Source organism: Nomascus leucogenys, chromosome 1a, assembly GCF_006542625.1.
Source record: "Nomascus leucogenys isolate Asia chromosome 1a, Asia_NLE_v1, whole genome shotgun sequence".
Lineage (NCBI taxonomy): Eukaryota > Metazoa > Chordata > Mammalia > Primates > Hylobatidae > Nomascus > Nomascus leucogenys.
In genome coordinates, this window is record NC_044381.1 from 78245888 (window position 1) to 78269912 (window position 24025).

The window sequence follows — 24025 nt, forward strand, 5'->3', positions numbered from 1 at the left end:
GCTGACAGGGTGGGCTGGAATATAATCATTGCTTAACTGGACTTGACTTTCAAGGCCTGATTGGCGTTTCCAGTATAGCAGTTGCCTGAGTCATCTAGTTTTGGAACTGATAAATCAAAGGACTGGCTTGGAGGCTAGTGTCCTGTCTGGAGAATGGGCTTAATGTAACTTCAGTTAAGAAGTTAATGAATCTGAAATAGTTATAACCCAAGGAAGAGATTTTCCAAAAGAATGTCACTTTAGAGAAATAATGACCAGTTCCCTCAAAAAAAAAAAAATGGAAAAACAGACACTAGACTGGATAGAAAAGACTTACATGTTGAGGCTGATTTCTCTTATGGAACTATAAAAGGACTGGACTCTAAGGAAATGAGGGTCTTCAGTTTCATTGGTGATATTTCCATTTGTTCTGGAGCTATGATAGAACCAGGACTAGAGAATGCAGGGCATGATGATAGATTTTTTTTTTATGTAGCACTTTTAAACATGAAAAATATATATCTAATGTGCCAATGTAAGACCTGGCCTTTTTGTAATCAAGTAATATTTTGAGTAATAATTGATTGCACAACATCCTGTGACACACTGTGAAAGAGTAAAATTGGCTTAAAAATTTTAAGTACAAAGACATTTCAGAAGAGTTTTGTCCATAACTTTGTTAGACTGAAATGAGTGAAATGGCACCAGGAAATGGATCTGGATTATTTAGAACAAATGTTTTCCAGGTTTGAATCTTCTATGTGGAAGTACAGGCTGACCTCTTTGCCTTTTCCCTGGTCCAGGATCCTGACAGTCAGTTCTTAAGCTCTGTGCCTCCAGAATTTCATGTTTATGCTGCACAAGGCCTGTATTTTATAATGGTGGCTCTTTTGGATGATGACTTCCTCGATGGTGTAACTTCCAGTAATCCCCCTCATCATACTGAAATGATATCAGTATATCATCAGAACACCATGGAGCTTGTCATTTGAGGGACACAGCTTGCTTGTGTGCTTGGGAAAGAAGAGGTTTAGCGTGGTTTCAGGTCAGTGATGAGCCCAGTGATCTCTGCAGGTTCCCTTAGCTCTGAGAATTCTGATGTCATATGCACTTCTGCTGCCAGAGTTGCTGCTTCATGACACTGGATGTGTAAGAAGAAAGGAAAATAAATGTAAAATGCCTGGCACCACTGAGGAAGTAGGGTCAGGAGTTAAGTTAGACGGTGACTGGCATTTCCCAGCCACACTAGTACAGAGGTGTCCTGTGGTACAAACGGAGGCAGGCTGGGGAGGTCCATTGTGTGCCAGGTGTTTCCATGAAAATAAACTGTTGAGTGCCAGGTGTGGCAGCTGCAAACAGGGATTTGGGGGGCAAAATTTAATCTTTTTTTTGTGATTTGTTGAATGAAGTGCCTAATGTGTCTCAGTAACTTACTTGAGAGGAAAAGAGCCGCAAGCAAGGCAGTGGAGAGTGCTGGATGGCTGCCTTGTGACCAGACCTGTTCTTTTAAGGCCTCTGGAGCCAGCTGTGGGACGATCAATCCAGCAGCTGCAGGTACACCTCGGGTGGCACTTGGGTCTGTAGTCAGCGGGGTTGCCTGTGACTGAGAGTGGCAGAGTGGTCGCTTGCACTGATGAATCCTAACCCTGCCGATCTTTGCTTGGGTGATGGCTGTTTGTGTGCTATTTCTAGAAGTTCCTCCTAATGCCTGTCTATGTGACCTGTTTTCACCAGATCCAGATTGCTAGCCCCTTAAAGCTTGAAGAACCTTAAAGGTCATCTGGAACAAAAGATTTATTTATTTTTAACCTGGTGGCTACCCTGAACCCCCCAGTTGATTGACTGAGGTTAGTCTTGAGCATGCCCTGCTTCACATGCTAGTTTTCCAGTTTCTACTTTGGGAGAATGACCTTATCCTTAGGCCGGCCAAGAGGGCTTCTTTCTGTTCCTGTCACAGTACTAGGCTGTCTACTCATTCACCCTCAGTTCCCTTTTCTGGTATATTTCTTAACAAATTATTTCCCTCTTTCCACTATTTTTAGGGGTAACAAGTCTAAGATATTTACATATAAATGGGTCTCCCTTCTCAAACCCTTTTCTAGCAAGCACTTTCTGAGAGGACAGTGTCTTACCAGGATCTTCTGTCACTGTGGTCCCTTTGAGGGTAGAAAAGAGCAGATTGTTGTGAAGTCTTTTGTCAGCCTCTTCATGTTTATAAACATACTTAGTTTTCCAGACTATGTAGGTTTTAGACTTCAAGTGAAAAGAGTATACATTGTTATGCAGCAATAGAAAACAAAACAACTACAACAAAATTGTATTTTTTCTCCATACAGAGGCTTTAACTTTCAATATTTGTGTATGGAGAGAAGGCTGACAGCCACAGCAGTAATTTCATGATGGCTGAAATAGCTGTGAACTGTGCATTAACTTGTTCCTTCTGTCTTAAATTCTGCTGCAGTGTTGGAGCAGGGAAGGCAAGCAGAGGAGTGATGAATAGAGTAGCAGGTGGGATAATATACAATAATAGGAGATACACAATAAGGATTAATTAGGTGTCAGGCTAAGTACTTCATGTGCGTTAACTAATCCTCATAATACCTTCAAGATATTCAGATTATCTTATTATCCTCCTCTTTGTGAGGCAACTGAGGCTCAGAGAGGTTAAGATACTTGCCCCAAATAAGTGGTGAAGGCTGGGCACTGTGGCCCAGCACTTTGGGAGGCCAAGGCAGGAGGATTGCTTGAGCCAAGGAGTTTGAGACCAGCCTGGACAACATAGCAAGACCCCCATCTCTTTTTTTTTTTAAAGTTGTGGAGCTAGAGTTTGAGCACCTGCATGGAACCACTAAACTACATTACACCTGCCTCAGGTGGTTGATATGAGGAAAAATAAAAATTTTTCAGATGGACTCTGGGTATTTGTCTTTTAAGGCTATATGCCTTTTAATTCTGATGTAAAGTGGTAGAGAAATGATTAAAGGTTTAAGAGTTGATAGGGCCCTGGGTAGGAGGGACACTTTACATGTGTTGCGTGTGCATCTGCAGCAGATGACAGCTCCCCAAACGGACATGCCTCCCTTGTTCAAGAAAGCTTGTCAGGGTGGCACCAATTTTTTTTAGCAATTTAATGAATGAGGTATCAAATGATCACATAATACAAATTTGATTGATCTCCTTTGGGATATATCTCCCCTTAAACATTGTGCTGGCTACACTATCCATTTCTATAATACCTTTGATTTTATCCTCTTTACTCCTAACAGTGAATTCCTAGGTAAAGTCACAACTGAATGTATCAGCACAAGCATGCTGCATCGTGTTGTACGTTCTGCAAACAGTAGCTTGAGATAGTGTGTCATTTCCCAGTTCTTAAGGCTGTGGCCTACACCAATGGCCTTATTTTCCCTTTTGATTTTTTTCAGAATTAACTGTTATTTTGCCAATAAGTTTAACATTTCATTGGAGCAATTATTATGTGTCTGGGGTTATGCAACACATGGGATGTGCAGAAATAAAAAGATAGTTTCCCTGCCCTCAAGGAGCTTGTCTTATAAGGAAAGCAGATATATAAACACTTCTAGGGCACATAAATTTTCATGTATGTGTGTACTATGGTGTTAATGCAGAATTCTCTAAAGGAATAAAGCTTTCATGACCAAAGCAAGCATGGGCAAATATTTCACATCTTTCTGCCTGTGTTTTTCGAGCCCATTCTGTTTAATGTGGGCTTGATTTAAAGTCGACCTGCAGTCCTGGACTTCAACCAAACAGCCATTATAGTAATGAACATTTAAAGGAGTTATTTTTCCAAAGCATTATAGTTTTTCACATCCATCTTTTCATTCCCTCATTAGCTAATGATGTTGATGTCCTCACAAGCGTTGTTTAGGAATGGCTTAGGAATTTTACCGTGTGTTTACTTTGGCTTGTCTGCTGCCCCTTGCTTTGTAATCTGTTCACTGGTGATTTAATTGTTTCTTTGTGTCCCTTTGAAGTTGCAAGTTGACGGGTGGGGACTGGTGGGGAAAGAAATCCAGAATAGATATTCCTAAAACTATGAAGTGAAAATTCAGGAGAGACTGTCATAACTCCGCTTATTTAAGGTGGTTTGGTTTGTGCCAAGCTAAAGGAGGGAATATTGATTGAATTACTTTTTTAAAATGCAATTAATTTCATTTAATTGTTTTCCCTGGAGTTGTAGGGATGAGGTATTGCGGTTTAAAGCAGTTTGGTTGTGCTAATTTTTTTCTGATTATCTTCAAGGCTCCATGGACAGTGTCACCGCAGGTCTATTCATGCTTTCGTTCCTCCTTTACCTGCCTTCATCTACTTTCTCTGGGCATTGGTACCCATACCCAGGTGTGGTCAGTTGGAGTAACTCCTGCCTTGCTGGGCTTAACTGTGGTGTTTCTGGGCCTAAGGCAATTGGAACATCTGTAGTTTATTTCCCAATCCCAATTTTGTGGAGGTTTGTGGTCAGGCTTTGATTCAATTACTCCTAAGTAGTGGCCCGTGTTAAGTAGAGGCCGTGTGAGACAAGACACTTAATGTAGGCCCCTTGGAATTGTTGGGTCCTTTTCAGCAGAATTTGGCTAATGATGCCTCTCTCTCTTTTTTACACACTAAAGCCTAATACAACTAGTAATGAACCTCATTAATAATTTGTATTGGCAGATGTGAGGTGTCACACATTAAAACTGTTTTACACCATAAGCATTGACTTCATTCGGTCAGTGAGGGAGGATGCAACCACCTTTGCCAAAATAGGAAGGAAGAGAAGACCCAGAGTTTTCAGGGAACGGAATTAAATAGCACTTTAACGAGCTTGGCGGAGGCAGTGGGGTGAGGAGAGGAAGTTAATAGGCCCAGGGAGGAGAGTATCTCACTGGTTTCTCCAAGCTGATTCTTCTGGGTACCAAGAGAGCTGTGGAAACCCACAGGGGAATGCCCCGGTTCCTTTCCTTCCTTCTTTCTGGTAAGGGTTTAGATCTATTTATTTGATGGTCAGCCTTCCAGTTTTATCAGCACCGGTCTCTTTGTACAACTTCCCAAATGTACAAACTCCAGACAGATGAGTACAGTTGGTGTTTTCCCGGGAGGGTGTTTCTCCCTGTGGTCTGTCACAGCCAGAGAGCAGGGGGCCAGAGAGAGGACTGATTGCCCATATGTTCCAGGTGAGTTGTCAGTGGTGCACCCAGTTTTAAAATGCTCTGGGGATGTGTGGCCATGAAGTGGATTTTGAATGAATAGAAGGAAAAAGCTCGTGGATGAAAAACATGAGCCATTTGAACCGTGTGTGGTGTCTGGAGAGACACGTGGTCTGGCAAAACTGACAAAGTTTGCTTGGGGAAACAGAAGCTTTGCCTCCACCTCTGATGCTTGGGCTGGGATGAAATAAGCCACTTTTCTGTTTAGACTGTGTTTAGATGGAGGGAAGCTTCTTTAGTTCTTTATTGGGTGCAGTGAACAGCAGAACTTTTATTACTTGCATTCTTAATTTTAGTTAGCCATGCTGAGCTGCGTTTACACCCACCTTGGTATGTAATTTCTGTGACCTTTTCCACTTCCTTCTCTCCTATCACAGTCACCAAAAGCCACTATGGGTAGCCATTTGTTAATATCACCTTTATTAGGAGTCCTCCAGGCTCAGTTAAGGTCTCCCTCCATCTTTCCACCCCCCCATTTTATGCCTTCATAGCCACTGGCACTCTGCCTTGCGGCACTTGCATATATTTATAATCAGTGAGTCACCTCCTACACTGTAGGCACCATGAGGGCAAGATCTGCAGCCCACCAGCAGCCTCTGCTTCCAGCACAGCACTTGGCACACAGTAAGCACTCCCTTAGTATTTGTTGTACTTGTCAGTGTTTGTTGCCTGAATGACACAGAAGTGTTCCCTGCTGGAGAAGGGATTCGAGTTAAATGGAATCATCCAGAGAATTTGATAAAATGATGATGGCTATCCGTTTATGCTCTTACAAGTATGCACTTGAGACCTCTAAGTAGATGTTTATTTGCTTAGCCCTTTCCAGGGTTCATTTGTTTATACTGTTTCCTTTCGTATGTATTTTCTGCTTTGCCCCTCACATAATAATTCTTGGAAGCGAGTAGATCATTGTTTCCATTTCAGTTGAGATCACTTTAGGGGCATGTCTGGGATTTGATGACAGATCTTGCACTATCTTATGCTCCCTACCTCACATTTATTGAGTACCTGCTATGTACCAATCGTTAACATTTGTTATTCCAGTGTATCTCCCATCAGTCCTGTTGAGGTAGATATTGTTATCCCCATTTTACAATGAGGAAATCAAGGTTCTGAGAGATTAGATAATTTCTAGGAACATACAGCCAATAAAAGGGAAAGGAAGAGTCTGAGTTCAAACCCAGTTCTTTGGTGCTAGGGGTACAGCTGCTGTCCGTGGGGCATGCCAGATGACACCTTTTTGACTCTTTTGGTAGGGAATGGGGAGGAATGCTTGTCACCTTAGAAATGCTGTTCGTGGTGGCTCACACCTGTAATCCTAGCACTTTGGGAGGCCGAGGTGGGTGGATTACGAGGTCAGGAGTTTGAAACCAGCCTGGCCAACATGGTGAAACCCCGTCTCTACTAAAAATACAAAAATTAGCCAGGCATGGAAGTGTACACCTGTAATCCCAGTTTGTATTCTCTTTCTCTCTCTCCTTTCCTCCACGTCTCCTCCCCTCTCCTGAATTTTAGGATTTGGATACATGTGTACATTTAAGATTTGTTCTAAATACTTGAAAGCATGCTTGCTTGTTAGTTACGTGTCCAAAGCCTGTTGACTACTGGGCCCCAGAGGAACACTAGCATGTGCCCTTGCCCTGCCTGTTTCTTTGTATACAAACGGTATACAAAACATACAGAAGAGAACTGATGGATATTTAGATCTATGGGCTTTTATAGAAAATAAGAATTACTTTTCTTCTGTAAGGTCAGTGTTTACACCTTGTCTGCTTGCTCCATACTCCTCTAGAGACTAAAACACCTCATTGCTTCTCAGAATCATTTCTGAAACTGAGGCTAGAAACTACAACAGAGACTCTCTCCTCACCTCCTCACCAGCATCCCTTGCCTCTTAAAGTCACTGAAAGAATATCCCCCCTCCCCCATGGAGGGGTAATAACACTTTGTGTCTGTCTATTCCAGGAAGCTCGAGTGCTTTGCAATGCTTTACCCAGCATCCCTGGGGGCAGGATCGGTGCACGTAGATGTTTACTGTGCCAACCCCTTAAAAGGCTTTCTCTTAGCTTAGACCCTCATCTAACCCAGACTAATAATAAAAATTCCCCAATAACTTTGCTGTTGCAGATCTTACAGTGCTCAGAGATTGGCCCTTTAATATCCATGGTTGTCAAACATTTCTGTAGAGGTATTGTAGGTTATTTTGACTCCTTGTAAGAGCCAGTCTGTCTTACATGGCCTCAATCAAGGAAACAGGCAGTTTGGCTGCTTCCTCTTTATGGCATCCTTTTGATGAAGCACCACTTACTTTACTTTGCATATTAAGGTCCCAGGATACATGGGTACATGTATTTTTAATCTATCAATCATTTCATATAACGTAAGTAGAACTCATTTAGGAAATTGCAGAAGTTTCGTAAAAAGATACTCTACTAAAAAGCTTTAAGAGAGCTATTGATTCCCAAAAATAATTGATTGGGCCGTAGCGTCAGGTGTGCTGATACAGAACCACATCTTTGTGATTTATTTCTGCTGTCTTTGTGAGGGGAGGGAGGACACAGTTCTTCTGGAAGAACGTGTTTATAAGTCTTCTTCTCCCAGATGGCACTTCCAGCTAAGGTCTTGCAGAGTTGCATTCTGCCACCCTTCCTGGAGCCTGAGAGATGGGCGAGGAGTGCAGGTGGTGTTGTTATGTGGTAGCATGTCAAGGAGGCAGGCAGGAAAAGGCAGACTGATTTTTGGTAGCATTAGTCTTTCTTCTCTCCTTCTCTGCTTTTCTTTATTCTGAATTTTAAGATTTGGTTGCATGTGTACATTTAAGATTTGTTCTAAATACATGAAAGCACGCCTGCTTGTTAGAAGGACATATTTGAGGGAACTAAGTGGTGTTTGGAGGCACAGTGAAGATTTGAGAGATTCTGGGGGACGCACGTTGGGTGTTGGTGGTTTTCCAGTTGGTATCATAGTGTCATATTCTCTTCTGCAATTATAGGTTTAGCTCTTTGGGACCCAAAAAGACAAGATTAGTCAGGAAAGTGACATGCACTTGGCATGCTGTGGCTTCTTTTGAGGAAAAAGTGACCCAAATTTGAACATCCAACTTCAATTCTTAGTAATTGGCAGTGGCTCCTTGCACCTCTTTCTGCTTGACTATAAAACTATAAAATGCTGCTACTAACTTTGAAGGCTGCTACTTACAAGGCTAGGTGAACAGACTTTTATATTAGCAACTCAGACTAACCTTGGGAAGCATCTGTGCTCCCTCACAGAGAAGTTGCTTTCACGTTTTTCACAGTCAACCTGGGTGGCCCTCACCATCAGGAGTGTGGAATCTCAAGAGTAGCAGCACAAAGGGGTGGCAACTTGAACCCCTAGGTTCTAGTCCCAGGTCAGCTGCTAACTGCTGTGTGAACTCAAGGAAGTCATCCAATGGGATCATCTTTTGACAAAAGCATCAGGCCATTAATCACCAAGGTCTTTTCCACCTCTGAATTCTGTGATCTCTACTCTTGTAGGTTTCCTCCCTAATAATTTCTGTAGGTCTGCTTTTTGAACTATTTCCCTTATTTATCCTTTCCTTAAAATCAGATTTGTTCTCATTCTTCTGGTCCCACCCACATCCACATGGCTGTTAAAGAACACAGTGAATTGATGTAGAAAGATGTCCCAGATATAGGCCAGGTGTGGTGGCTCATGCCTGTGATCCCAGAACTTTGGGAGGCCAAGGCAGATGGATCATTTGAGGGCAGGGGTTCAAGACCAGCCTGACCAATATGGTGAAACCCTGTCTCTACTAAAAATACAAAAAATTAGCTGGGTGTGGTGGTGTGCACTTGTAGTCCCAGCTACTCAGGAAACTGAGACAGGAGAATTGCTTGAACCTGGGAGGTGGAGGTTGCAGTGAACCGAGATCGACAGAGCGAGACTCCATCTCAAAAAAAAAGAAAGAAAGAAAGAGAGAGAGAGAGGAGAGAGAGAGAGAGAAAGAAGGAAAGAAAGGAAGGAAAGGAAGAAATAAAGAAAGAAAGAAAGAAAGAAAGAAAGAAAGAAAAAAGAAAGATGTCCTAGATATATTGTTGAGTGAAAAAATATACTAACAGAGAGGCATGTCTGGTATGACCTATTTCTGAAATGAGAATGATAGTAGTATCAGTATAGGTCTGCATCGTTAATTTGAAGCAGTTTAAGTCAGATGTGTTTCTGAATTCAGGATTTTTTCAGTTTTACATAGGACAATGTATTAAATACATTTACTATTAAATAACACCTCCAGTGGGGGCTGGGGTGGCATCTGTAATCAAAAACATTAATACTTCTGTGGCGAAACATGGATGTTCACACTAAGTGGGGTAAATAAAGATTACACATTGCCTTATGTCAGTTCAGGTAAGATTTTGGCAACAAATGTTATAAAATTTGTTTGGGTTTTGAAACTTTTTGAATATTGGGATTGTGGATAAGAGATTGCGGACCTGTATAGCCAAAGTGGGGAAAAATCTGGAAAATGAAGCATCGAGCACTTAGCAATACTTTTCTTGAGTGGAGAAGTGGGGTGGAATTATGGGAGACTTTCATTTCCCAAGTTATATTCTTTTCCTAGTAAGCATGTATAATTTTATAATCAGAAAAAATGATTAAAGATACATGTGAGATATAAAGATTTACATAAAGTAGCTGGAAACATTTAACCAATCTGTAGCTGTTTGAGACTTATTTATATTAGGACAACTAAGACTTGTTTTCTCAATTTTTCAAACTTTTGTAATGTGATTATATTTCATACACACTTAAAATTTTTTGTAGATGATAGTATTGGGAAAAACGAAAAGGAATATGTGATCATAATTAAAATGTCAGTGGAGAAAAATAAGGCCCTTGGAGTACCCTGCGGGAAATCAGGAGCCACTTCCTCCTGGATGCTTTATGTAGCACATTATACTGACCTATTAAATAATAAGAATCAGGCTGGGCGTGGTGGCTCATACCTGTAACCCCAGCACTTTGGGAGGCTGAGGTGGGAGGATCACATGAGGCCAGGAGTTCGGGACCAGCATGGACAACATAGCAAGACCCCATCGCTACAAAAAAAAAATATATATAAATTAGCCAGGCATGGTGGCACATGACTGTGGTCCTAACTACATGGGACACTGAGACAGGAGGACTGCTTGAGCCCAGGAGTTTATGGCTACAGTGGGCTATGATTGCACCGCTACACTCCAGCAGGGGCAACAGAGTGAGACCCTACCTCTCAAAAAATAAGAAGAAGAATCACATGGATGAAGCAAATGATGATAACCAAAATATAATGTATGGGAGATCACTTTATAAAGATGTAAGGCTATACAATAATTTAAGGTGTTTTTGAAGTAACATTGCAATTCCTAAGGGGACCAAAATGAATGGTTGGTTTTAACAGGCTTTGTCTGAAAATTGGCTGGAATAATTGCTTCCAAACAGAAGATACTTGGAATTTCATGTATGGAATATGGATGAGATGGTTGGTATTTGATCGTTTAATTCTATCAGTCAATATAAAATGATCTATATTATTCTTAATTTTCACACTTTTCTATATTTCTAATCCTAATATACTCATTTGTTGCTTTTTCCCACTTAATTGTATAATTGCAGTTTCCTTGTTGCTTATAATAGCTGCATAATATTTCGGTCACTGGTTTACATAGTTTACCATCTTCTTATTGCTGTTTCTATTTGTGTGTGTGTGTGTGTGTGTGCGTGTGTGTGTGTGTGTGTGTTACAAATAACACCTCTGTACGTGTAGCTGTTTCTTTTTCTTTTTCCTTTTTTCCCCCCTATATTTAGGGGTTGTTTTCTTAGGGAAGATTTTTTCTGAATGCATGAGGAACTTAAAGTTTATTCTATAAGCATTTATTCAGCATCTACTGTGTACAGGGCCCTGGAGATACAGAGATGAATTTTAGAACCTATGCACAAGCTGTGTCCATTTCCTGGACTCTCTTCCTCCCTCTCCCTTCACCTGATGAATTCTCCGTTTAAATTCCACTTTCCCAATGAGGCCTTTATGTGTTCCCCAGAGTATTTTAGGCTTTTCTGTACTTTTTCTTCTCATTTAGTCACAGTTATACTGTGTACATCTCAGAATAACTAAGATTACTTCATTTTTGCCTTCCTCGTTAGACTATTAAACAGTAAACTCTGAGAACAGGTTTTATGTCTGATTTGTTTTCCTTAGTACCCTCAATACCTGGGACATTATGTCTGGCATATACCAGGCACAGAAATTCAAATGAGTACTTGCATAAATGAATTAGATGAACAAATATTTGAATATGATTCTTGCTTTGAGAAATTTAAATTAGAACTGAAAAATGGATTCAATGGATAATTTCGATGATGTATAAGTGCTTTATAGAAAATAGAAAATAAACCTTTTCCTAGCTATTATCTTTTCCTCCTTTACAGTGAATCACCTGGAAGAGGATTCAATTCCAGCATGTCATTTAATGTCTTACTTTTGCCCATACTCTGCAGTAGAAATGGGCTTATCTTAACTTCTTTTCTGCTAAAACTGTTGCTTTTCTATGCAAATCCTACTTTATTTCTCATTGCACTGAACACCATTATCATTCACCTTTTCCACTTTTTTTTGACATGTTGGTTATCTTTGTTTTTTTTTTCTTATTATTAAAAATCCTGTTTCTTCAGCATCCCCATTTTCCTGGTCTTATCTGATAGCTATGCCTATTCTGCTCTTTATGACCTTTTAAAAACTATTATCTCCTTGAGGGAAGGGATAGTGTGATCTTTTGGTAGGAGACTTTAAAAGATCCACTTTCTTATATTTTAGTGTATCCCTTGGGTCAAATGGAGGATTTTTTTTTTAAAGGATGATCATCAAATAAATATTTTAAGTAATTTGACCAAAATTTATCTTCTTACCTTTTTACTAAAAATATACACTAAATAATTTTAAGGGAAGATTTTATAGCCTCATATTCAACATGGAAATTTCTTGATTACTATTGCTCTGACTTTATTGGTTGCTTCATGGGTGGCTTCTGAATTCATTTCTTGGAGTGTTACTATTCAGGGCTAACTTTGTTAGTATTGCTACGTTGTGATTTAATTTTTTGCCGCTTACACATTCTAGCCAATCTGGAAGATCTCCACCAAAACACCTGTATAGTTCAGTCTGAATTTAGAAGTGTCACTTGCAAGAGACGCAGCAACGTCAGGCCCGCGAGACTCAAGTGAAGTCTCCTTCCACGATAGATCTTCTTATACTTGGTAGAAACTGGCAAGTGACTCACCAGGGGTGGAAGCCTGGAAAACAGCCTGCCGAGGAGGGTAGTCTTTCTGGTAACACATCGCCACCCCTTTGAAGCATCCAGAGAACCGGAAGAGCAGGAACTGCCTGTCAGACTGACTGAGCGCTTGGCATTCTTTCATGGAAAGATGACAACTCATCCAGGGTGAAAGAGGAAGTAGAGGGGGGTGGCAGGGAACAGGAGGGTGACCTTACATTTCCATTGTTTTGCAGGCTGCCTGGTGGAGTGCAGTGGGTTGTTTGGGGGTTGGGAGGAATTGGAATCATGTACTTCTATTGTTGCTGTCCAAAGTGGATGTCCTGTGCTGTGTTGCCAAAGAGGGGAGCTTGTACCCATTTTATCCTTGTGCTCCTTCGTAATCCAGATGGTTTGTGATCTGATATTTCTTTCGCGCTTAGCCCTGGACTCTATCGGTTAGAATCCTGGTATCATTTTAAGAATTGGGATCTCCTATGCCAAATTTCTGTGAAATCTAAGAGCCAATAGACCAGTGTATTTTTCTGGGCTATCTTTGGCTTTGACAATGGCATGTTTTGCGTGTCCGTTGATTTTTGTCTCAGTTTATTGGCTTAAGTAGTAAGAGGCAAGGGATCGAACTGCAGCATTAGTGTTATTTTCATAATTTATTAAGTGTTGTCTTGGGAGATCTTGTGGGGGGGAAAAGAGAGTTATCTTGTTTAGTTCTTTCTTATAGGAAATTTTGTTTTATTTTGTTTTTGAGATGGAGTCTCCTTCTGTCACCCAGGCTGGAGTGTGGTGGCATGATCTCAGCTCACGCAACCTCCGCCTCCCAGGTTCAAGCGATTCTCCTGCCTCAGCCTCCCAAGTAGCTGGGATTACAGGCACCCACCACCATGCCTGGCTAATTTTTGTATTTTTAGTTGAGACGGTTTCACCGCGTTAGCCAGGCTTGTCTCAAACTCCTGACTTCAGGTGATCTGCCCGCCTCAGCCTCCCAAAGTGCTGGGATTATAGGCATGAGCCATCACATCTGGCCTTATTTAGTTCTTTCTTGCTATGGCTAGAACCCTCCCAAGAGTAAAATAAAGACTTCAGTGGACAACCAGTGGTGAGTTCACTTTCCAGAGAATGGTGAGTCATCAGAACACTGGTCAGTACTCCCAATTCTGTGGCATATCTGCACATCTGCCATCTTTGGTCAGCAACCCTCCAGGACTGCCTTCTTCACACCTGTGCCTGAACTTCCAAGCCATACTGGGCAGGTTGGTGCTGCCCATTTCTCCCATGCTATTTAACAATTACTCCATGCAGTTACTGTTCTTCTTAAGGCCTCTCCGCCTGCCTCACTCTTAACATATGACTTTGTATCTGACTTTACTAAGCAACTTGAAACTTGATGAGCTCCTCCGTTTCCTGTCCTGATGCCTGCAAACTTATGTGTAGTCACAGTTATCTTCATCTGGTTTTCTCAAGGGGTATCCCATCTGCTCCTGCATCCTCCTAGGCCTTGCTCTATTGTCATTGTCCCTCCCTCTCTTTCTAATTTTCAGCCATGTTTCTTTACTGTCTCTTTCTCCTTGGCTGTCAAATGTTCTCAGTGTTTCCCATTTTTGTGCTTCTCATACCTACTAATGACTTACCTATTTGTTAACTCCAGTGGACACGCTATAGTCCTTATCTTTCTGGAGCTTCTTGTTGTATTTAACCCAACGTATCCACTCTCTTCTCTTGAAGAGTTTTAGCTTCTGCAACCATCTATGCTTCTTTTTTCTTGCTGCCTCTACGTCTTGTATCTCCTTGGTGGGCTTCTCTTCCTTTGCCCACCTGTTACTGTTGGAGTTTGGTTCTGGGAGAGTTGCTCTTCTCTCCTCATATATACTCTGGCTTTGGGACTTCATCTGCTCTCTGCGTTTTCACCCTCTATGTGCCAGTGATTCCCATGTCTCTGCCTTGCACTGCCTGGTGACCAGGTTCTGCTGGTTGTCATGTGAGTATCTGAAAGGCTCCTTAAATTTTCCAGGAGCTGAATGCACGACCATTTCTCCTAAACCTCCCCTTTTTTCTGTATTTAGAGACCATATTATATGTGGTGTTAAGATTGGCGCTCTGGAATCAGATCTGGATTTGAATTGGGGCTTTGATACTTCCTGGATGTTTGAGCTTGAACAAGTCACTTAATTCCCTGAGCCTCAGTGTCTTTCTTTTTAAAATGGGGATAAAAATAGTATCCATCTGAGAAATTCTTATGAGGTAGATTGTAATGCATTTGTACAGTGCCTGGCTCAGAATAAGACTGGAATAAATGTTAGCTGCTGCTGTTCTCTTTCAGTTTCCCTCATCCACGGAGACATCCAAGCCAGAAACCTGGGAGTCATCCTTAATGCCGTTTTCCTTTAGCTCCTTAATGCCTGTTTTCTTTAGCTTCTATACCTAGCCAGTCACCCAGTGTGACTGATTTCTAATCACTGTTTACTTCTTCCTTCTGGACATTTCTGAGTTTTCCTTTCTCTTGATTCCCATTACCACTACCTGTGCGAGGCCTTTATCCTTACTTTCCAAGATGGAGCCACAGCCTCCTGCCTTCTTTACGTTCCTGTGATCCTCCCTCCAGTGTGTTACCAGGCTGCCTCTCTGTGTCTAACAGGGTTTCCACCCTGGTTGAAGCCCTCTTGTGATGCTCCATTATATGCAAATCAAAAGCCAAGATCCTTCACATGGTATTCCTGGCTGTCCTCCTGGCCCTTGGTGGCATTCTAGCCTCCCTCTCACCACTTCCTGATTCCGGCTTCATCCTTGAGCAACACACTCTTGCTGTGTTCCCTGCGCAGGCCCTGCTCTTTAGGCTGTTTCCCACCTTTGTTAGCCATACTGCTTGGAATGCTCCCTTCCCTGCTTTTGCCTTAGTAACTCCTCATCCTGAGGACTCAGCTCAGGTGTCACCTCCTCCAGGAAGCCTTCTCTGACCCTTCCAGGATAGATTAGGTAATCTTCCATAGAGTCCTGTCATTCTCTGTGCCCATGATGCACTTACCACGTTGGATCATAATCTATTTATGTGTCTTTCCTCCCAGCCTCAGTCCTGAAGGGCAGAAACCATGTGTCATTCCACTTCATATTTTTGTGCCTAGCTGGATGCTTGACATGTAGTAAGTGCTCATGAAATGTTTGTTCATTGAATGACTGAATTCAAGCACCAGTAGACCTCTGGATGACCGTGGTTTCCTGTTTCTGTGGACCACAATGCTCTGGGGCAGCACTGGGTATCAGAGGTTCAAGCCATGGCTGGAGCAGCAACCCCTGAAGTAGACACCCTAATATCCTTCCCACTGAGTTCCTAGTTCTACATCCTGGAGTGAGGCTGTCAATTCTGAAGTGTCAGAGTGTGTCTGAAAATTATTCCTGTGAAAAATAAAATATTTCACATTGCCGGCCTCATTTTTATGTTATTTTTCCCAGAGAACGTTTTAATATTTTAGAACTTGTGGTAAGGTTAACACTTTCTATTTGCATGAGAACTTCCCTGATGGGAGATACTGCAGGTGTAAATTTTTCTGAGGAGTGTCACACCACTGTGGAACTATTTTCCATCGATCTGGAGATAGGGAACTTGTATACTCTGGGAGAGAACTTCTTTGAGATGTAAACTAGAGTGACCTACTTTAGAGGCTGCCTGTATGCTAATTTTCTATTTTAAAAGGGTGATGGCTGAACACTGAAAAGCTCGGGGAACTGTGCTGCCCGATATGGTGGCTACTAGCCATATGTGGCTACTTAAGTTTAAATTGAATTAAAATAAAATGAAGTGGAAAAAATTAAGTTCATCAAAAAATTAAGTTCATCAGCCACATGTAACTGATGACTAGTGGCTACCTACCATATATAGAACATTTCTATTATTGCACACTATTCTACTAGACAATGCTGTTTTAAGATGTAGAAGTCCTGATGGATAATATCAAAGCCACCTTACCATAGACAGAGTTTTACAGAGTTGTGAAATAATTCTTACTGGGAACACCAGATACATACTTACCATTTTCTATAGTGTATGTGGCATTCTGTCATCTTATCATTAGAGCATGCCTGTATCTTTAGGGACAATAGCATTCAAACACCAAATAATGTTACATTGTCTGTCTGGAAATGTTTTCTTATACAACTCAAAGGGGAAGAGAGGAATATGTCGTGAGTAAATGGAATTATTTTTCTCTGCACCACATCATTATAAAAACTCAAAGAGGTTGGGTGCAGTGGCTCACGCCTGTAATCCCAGCACTTTGGGAGGCTGAGGCAGGTGGATCACTTGAGGTCAGGAGATCAAGACCAGCCTGGCTAACATGGTGAAATGCTGTCTCTACTAAAAATATAAAAATTAGACGAGCATGGTGGTGGGCACCTGTAATCCCAGCTACTCGGGAGGCTGAGTCATGAGAATCATTTGAACCCGGGAGGTTGCAGGGAGCCGAGATCATGCCACTGCACTCCAGCCTGGGTGTCGGAGTGAGACTCTGTCTCAAAAAAAAAAAAAAAAAGAAAAAAAGAAAAAAACTCGAAGAGGCTAAAATGCATCCTGGAACTAAATATTTACATTTCTTAAAGCCATGTGTGTTTTCTTTGGATGAAAGGATAACAAATGATTTGTATTGTTGGATAATGTAAAAACACTTTAAAAAGTTAAAATTGAAAGAAAGGCAGGATCTTCTACTTTCCTTTATTTTCCTCCCCAGTTATCCAACCCACTTGGCTTCTAGGAGCCTGAGAAGTTGAAGAAGTAAACAGAGGTTTAGTTCAGCTGTTAACCATGCTAGGAAGTTCTAGCTATCTGGTGATACCATGGAACTCACCAGAATCTTTCATCGTGGAGCAGCTGCTTTTTACACTTGGATACCAGTACCCTAGATGGTGGGAGGGACTGGAAGGATCGTTCAGGTCAGGGGTGATGGACTTCTGCAGTCCCTCTCACATACACTGTTCAAGTTATCTACATACACTGTTCAAGTAGGGTGTGAGTCATTCCATGGTCGACAACCCCAGTGGACCACAGGTGACTCCCACCTGGGTGGCTTCGGGAAGTCAGTTCAGAGACTGCAGCAGGTGGGATATTTTTTGGATTATGGAGAGCTGTTTGATTTCACATCAGTGGGTTCTTCCCTCAACCTTGTTCAGATCAGTGCCTGAGTAAGTTCTAATATATTAACCTTTTCTGAGAGAAGAGATGTGAGGATGAGGGTAGAGGGTGTGAATCCTGTTTTCACCATCCTGTTTCTCTTCTGCATGCAGTGTCCACTTGCTGAGGAACAGAATAGAGGAGCTGTAAGTTGGGGTACAGTGTGGCAAGGTTTGTGAGAGACTTAAGAACAAAGGGTGTTTATCATAGGTAATTATCACAGTGTTGTTAGAGTGTAGGCAGAGCAGCTTCCTAACCAACATTACAAGTTTATTTTGCTAGTGAAACCTTTTATTTACCAATGAAGCATTAGAATTTCAGAGAGTTAATTGTTTGTGAACTTTGTTCATGGTCTTTCTGAAAATTTCAACTCTCTGTTTAGTTACAATGAGGCTCATTTTATAGCCTTTATTGTCCTCTTTTGAGAAGAGGCAGTATAGGTAGATAGGAACATGGGCTTGGGAGCAGATAGACTGGGAATAGAAATCCATGCCTGATGCTTGGACAAATTGTTTAAACTTCTGAATGTTAATTTCTTAACCTGTAAAATGGGAATAATAATGCTTAATTTACAGGCAAGGGGACAGTTTCTATGTGTGGAATAAAAAAAGGGAGGTAAGCTGACTCATTTTCAGAAAGATCTTTAAAAATTAATGAACATGCCATATTCCTTAATCTTATTTATGATTACATTTGGTTTATTTAAGTTTTACCATGCATATCTACTTAGTGTTATCAAACTATAAGGAGGAAGGGCTCTTGGTAAAATCAGTGAGATAATCTCAGAGTCTGTGCTCTTAGGAAATTAATTAAAAATTAAATCTGATCAAAAGATCTGTTTTAATAGTAAATTCCTTTTTAAGACTAATTGCTGTATTATCTGAAAGGAAACAAGCTGAGTGCAGTGGCCCATACCTGTAATTCAAACACTTTGGGAGGCTGAGGTGGGAGGATTGCTTGAGCTCAGGAGTTTGAGACCACCCTGGTCATCATAGCGATATTTCATCTCTAGTTTTTTATATTAAAAAATAGCTAAGTGTGGTGATATGTACCTGTAGTCCCAGCTACTTGGGAGGCAGAAGAGGGAGGATAGCTTTGAGCCCAGGAATTCGAGGTTACAGTGAGCCAAGATTATATCACTGTACTCCAGCCTGGGCAACAGAGTGGCATCTTGTCTGAAAAAAAAAAAAAAAAAAAAAAGGAAACAAGGGGCCAAGGGAAATGGGGACACTAGGAAATTCAAAGGATTATTTATTGGCAAACAGCGAAACCCTTGATTATTTGAATGTTTTGCTATTTTGAGTAATATTATTTACTGATTACAGTGCAGTCTGAGAAATAACAAATCCATCATCCAAAGAGTTTTTGAGGCTAGACCACTGAGTTTTGACTGTTCACATACATTATTACATATTTGTAAAAGTTGGGTTTCATGTGACTCTGACACAGAAGAGGTGGAATAATCAAATGTTCCTCTCTAGAATACTATGCAGTGATCATAACGAAAGGAAATGAAGGTTCCCTTTTCCCTAATGCCTATATTGCTCAGGCCAGCACTCCTGAAGATGTGTGTTCTGTTGAAGCTTCACAATGTTTCGATGACCCTCTTTGCATCTGAGGCTGGGTTAATCCCCAGAGGTACAAAGACAAGTCAGGGATGGCATCTGTCTTGGAGATGAGGTTATCCTGAAGGGGATGTGGACATTGGTACAGGGGATGCCAGTATCAAATGATTGGTGTTGAACAGGGAGCTGGGAGATCATAGAAAACAGCCTCTTACCTCATGTGAGAAGAAGGGAGGTTAGGGCAAGCTTCCTGGAGAAGTCGCCTAGACTGAGTATTGAACAATGGGTAGAACTTAGATGATGAACGGGTGACAGAGGAGGAGAAAGGCATTATAGGCTAAGGGAACAGCATGAGTGTCAGTGCATTAAACAGTCTGTGTATGCTTGCAAGGGCAAGCCTTTCCATGTCAATAGCATATAAAGCATAAGGGTGGGAATCAAGGACTATAAAAGTGTAGTTGGGGGCCCAGCCATGAAGAGCCAAGTATACTCTATGAGGGCTTAGAGCGTATGCTTCTAGCTGATGGGGAACTGTTGAAAAATTTTAAGCAGGAGTGTAAATGGTCAGATTTTCCTGGTTTGCTATGGCAGCTCATTAAGTCATAGATTTGGGGCTGGATAGCAGGAACCTATCATGATAGGCTCAATGTAAGAGGATGAATATCTGTAAGAAAGCAGTGAAAGTCAGGGCTGGAGAGGAGAAGATGGGTTTGAGAAGTACACAAGATTTGGAGTTGATACAATTTTGATCAACTGGCTACAGGGAGTGGATGAGATGGAAGAGACCAGAATGACACTTGAAGTTCTGGTGGCCATTTTGGACCTAGGGAATATAGGAGGAAGAATGGGTATTTAGGGGCCAAGGTAATCTACTGATTTTAAAAAGTGTCTATCTGGCAATTGAATGTGAGTCTGACGCTCTGGGAAGATGGTGTCGGGAGATAGGAATCTGGGAGTCATCACCTAGAGGTGGTAGTTAGAGCCATGTGAGTAGGTTGGTGCCCAAAGAGAACTCTGAGGATGAAGAAGGCAACGGGCAGGGGATGGAGTCCAAGGGAATACCAGACAGAAGTGGAGGGATGGAGGGAAGAGGAGATTTCTAGAAAAGACTCAGAAGAATTGGTCTGGAGGTAGAATCTGTGGTGTCACAGAAGCTGGGGCAGGGGACAGTTTTATTTTTAATAAAAATTTTTTACATATATATGTAAAAATATGTAAATATATAAAATTTTATATATATACGTGTGTGTGTATATATATATGTGTGTGTGTGTGTGTATATATATGTATATATATGTGTGTGTGTGTGTATATATATATAAATTGCCCAGGCTGGTTTTGAACTCCTGGCCTCAGGCGATCCTCCTGCCTTGGCCTCCCAAAGTTCTGGGATTACAGGTATGAACTAGCCACGCCTGGCCTGGAGACACTTTTAGGAGGTTTATAGCTGAGATAGCAAACCCAAGTCACCCTTAGTATTTGATGAAGTAGCAGGCAAGATAGAATGGGATTGGGAACTTGAAGAGAATGGAGACTGTTTGGAATATCCCAGTCACTGAAGAAAATGGGAGATGAGATGATTGAGGAAAAGTAAAAGAAGTGTGAAGAGATGCTGAGGCTCAGCTGAGATTAGAAACTGAATTTACAGTGGCCCAAGTGTATGTGGCTCCCCAGCCTGTGTGTCAGAGGCAGCAGATGTTGAGACTGGTCCAGGGTGGATTTTTACCAGTCAGATGTGGCAGAAAAGAAGGTGTGAGGACGTGTGTTATGTGTTTGCAGGAGGTGCTTTTAAGAATAGGAATGTCCAGGTGTGGTGATTCATACCTGTAATCCTAGCATTTTGGGAGGCTGTGGCTGGTGAATTGCTCGAGCCTCAGGAGTTCAAGAGACCAGCCTGGGCAACATGGTGAAACCCCATCTCTACCAAAAAGTACAAAAACTTAGCCAGGTATGGTGGTGCATGCCTGTAGTCCCAGGTACTAGGGAGGCTGAAGTGGGAGGATCACCTGAGCCCAGGGAGGTCGAGGCTTCAGTGAGCCATGATTGCACCATTGCACTCCAGCCGGGGCAACAGGGTGAGACCCTGTCTCAAAAAACAATTAAAAATAAAAATAAGGAACAGGAAGGAGTGTGGCTAGGAGGGGCCTAAGAGGATAGAAGGAAGCAGTTCATAGACCTGGATGGCTTGTATGGTTAAAAAGCAGATGTAATAGAAGGGCAGGAGGCTGTAGGGTGATGTAGTCTCCAAGACAGAGCAGTTTGAGGGAGTGGCCATGGGAATGGCTGGGAGAAGTGGCCTGGCAGTGAAGGCCAGTGAGGTAGAGGATAGCCCACAGGGAAACCTTTGTAGAAATGGGACTTTTATTCCACTTGTAAGATTCACACTGAATTATAGCATTGGATGTGTAGAATAAGAAACTTCATTTGGGTGTTTAAGAACACAGTAGATAGGTGTGTGTCCTAAATGTTTTGAGCCATACGCAGGGGCAGGTATAGGGTAGTGTATCTGAAGATGCTGTTGGGATTCTATTGTCATTTATTTATGATGTGGTAAAAAGTCTGACTTTGTGTCTCTTTAAAGGAAAGTTTTGACAATGAATATAACTTATGATAATACTTTTATGTATTTACACTTTTCAAAGTCATTTCATAATGTTTGCTATTCAGTTTAGTTTAGTGGCTCTGGGTAATCTATTTAAAGTCAATTTTCAGTTTGTTAGTTTCTGTAGACTACAAGTACAGAGGGAATATGTGTTTCACATATTTCACTGGGTGAGAGAATGGATTATTAGCAAGAACTGAAATCTAAAATAAATTTAAGCAGTTTCTAGTGCTGAGGGATGCGATAGATTTATGCTGAATTGTGTATTTCTGTATTTGATTTTTTTTTTGAACTGCAGGCAGCTGTGTCTTCCAAGGTGCGAAAAAACGTTAAAACATATCATGTATTTTCTGGCCTCCTACTATATACCAGGTGGTATGAGGACATAAAGAGGCAGAAGATATGATTCTTGCCCCTAGAGAGCTTCACATTTAGCTGAAGAAACAAGACATAAACACAGGAAAAGTTAGCTAATAATGCGGGATTTAAATAGCAAGGCATGACATGACTAATGGGGAGATGCATTGTTTAGGCAGTAATTCCTACAGGAGTTCAGAAGAAAGAGACCATTTTAGGCTGTGACAGTAAAGGAAGGGTGCAAAGACTTAAAAAGAGAAAAGAGAAAAGGCTTATGTAGAGGAGCTGAAACTTGGGAATGACTGAAGCCTCCTTCTACCACTTGTGCCTTACCTTGTGCCTCAGTTTCCCAATCTGTATAAGATAATGATGGTGTGTTACCTCCCAGACTGTCAGAAGATGAGACAGTGATTGCAAAAAAGTTCTTTGCAAATAAGGCCTGGTCCCTCCATAATATGTAGACAGTAAAAATCGTACACTTTTTGAAAGTATTTGAAAATTTAGGTTACTAGGGTATAATTTCTGTCGTTCAAGTTTGCCAAGTAGGATTTTTTAAATTAGCATATTGCCAAAAGTTTGACTTTCTTCTTTTTCCTATTAAGGAGAGATTTGTAAGACTCTGAAAAAATTTTAAGCAAGCAATTAGACACATTATTACTTTGGGAAAATTGCTTTTATGGCCAGGCATCGTTTTCTGTTTCTTTATTTCGTTGAGCAAAGATAATGACTGATAAGGAAGTAAAACTAGAATGGAGCCAGATCCAAACTTAGGAGGAAAATATTTTGTCACTTTTGGAAGTTCAATGGAGGTTGCAGGTTGGCTGATGACCACTTTGGGTGAACCCAGCCTGACACTCAGCATTTTGGAGACGATAGTCTCAGAGTTCACAGGTTTCCTGGGTATAAGGAAATGGATGTCGGTCATTTCAACTGTACTGTTAATTGCTTTGGGAATATGAATGGTATTCATTAGGCAAGGAAGCTTGTACCCAGCTCTGTAATTAATGTGAAACCTTTTCATACAGCCAGTGGCTCTTCAGCATCTCTGTACTTCATGTTTATGTGTATACTTAGGCTTGCTTCAGTGGCCAGAGGCTTTGAGGCATTCAGGGCTCTGGGGGCTCTTATTATAATGGTAATGAAAATTGGACCGTAGAACTTTGGACCTCCCCAGCCTTAAATCCACTGAGAGGAGCTCTCTGTCTAGGGATGTGGCTCCTTCTGCTGGCTTCTTCCCTTCTCTAAGATAGCAGTAAGATGCACTAAACATGAGATTTCTAAAACAAATACTTTGATGAGTAGGAAAATCTGTTTTCCTGAATATATCCACTTTCCTACATATTCCATTGCTTCTGGAAGCGATGACCCAAGGGTTTTATGCAGGACTTTTTCTTACTTTGGCAGACTGGAGACCCAGAGCTCAGAGAAGGCAGAAAGTGTGATAAAGAACAATAGGAAAAGTGGCGAGAGACAGGCAGATGAAGAAAGCATGAACTACCATCACAGAGAAAGGGTAGAGTCAGCAGGTAATTCTCAAAGGGATGTGCATCTGTCCCTAACCCAATCTAAATGCCTGACTCAGTGTCCTCAGAGGACACGAACCCTGGAAAACAAGTATGAGATGATACTACTCAGGTATTGCATGTGTGTGTGTGTGTGTGTGTGTGTGTGTGTGTCAGAGGTCAGCCCTGATGTAATTGCCACCGAGGTCACCGTGGATGAGGTCATTGTGGGTGAGGTTACAGTGCAAGAGCTGTCTTTTGGTGCTGTTCTGGTCCTGTGATTTCCCTATTTTCAGCACCCAGTAGGTACGTGCTCAATAAATGTTTGTTGGAGGAATGGGTGCTGGGGCCAACCCCTTAACTCTGGCC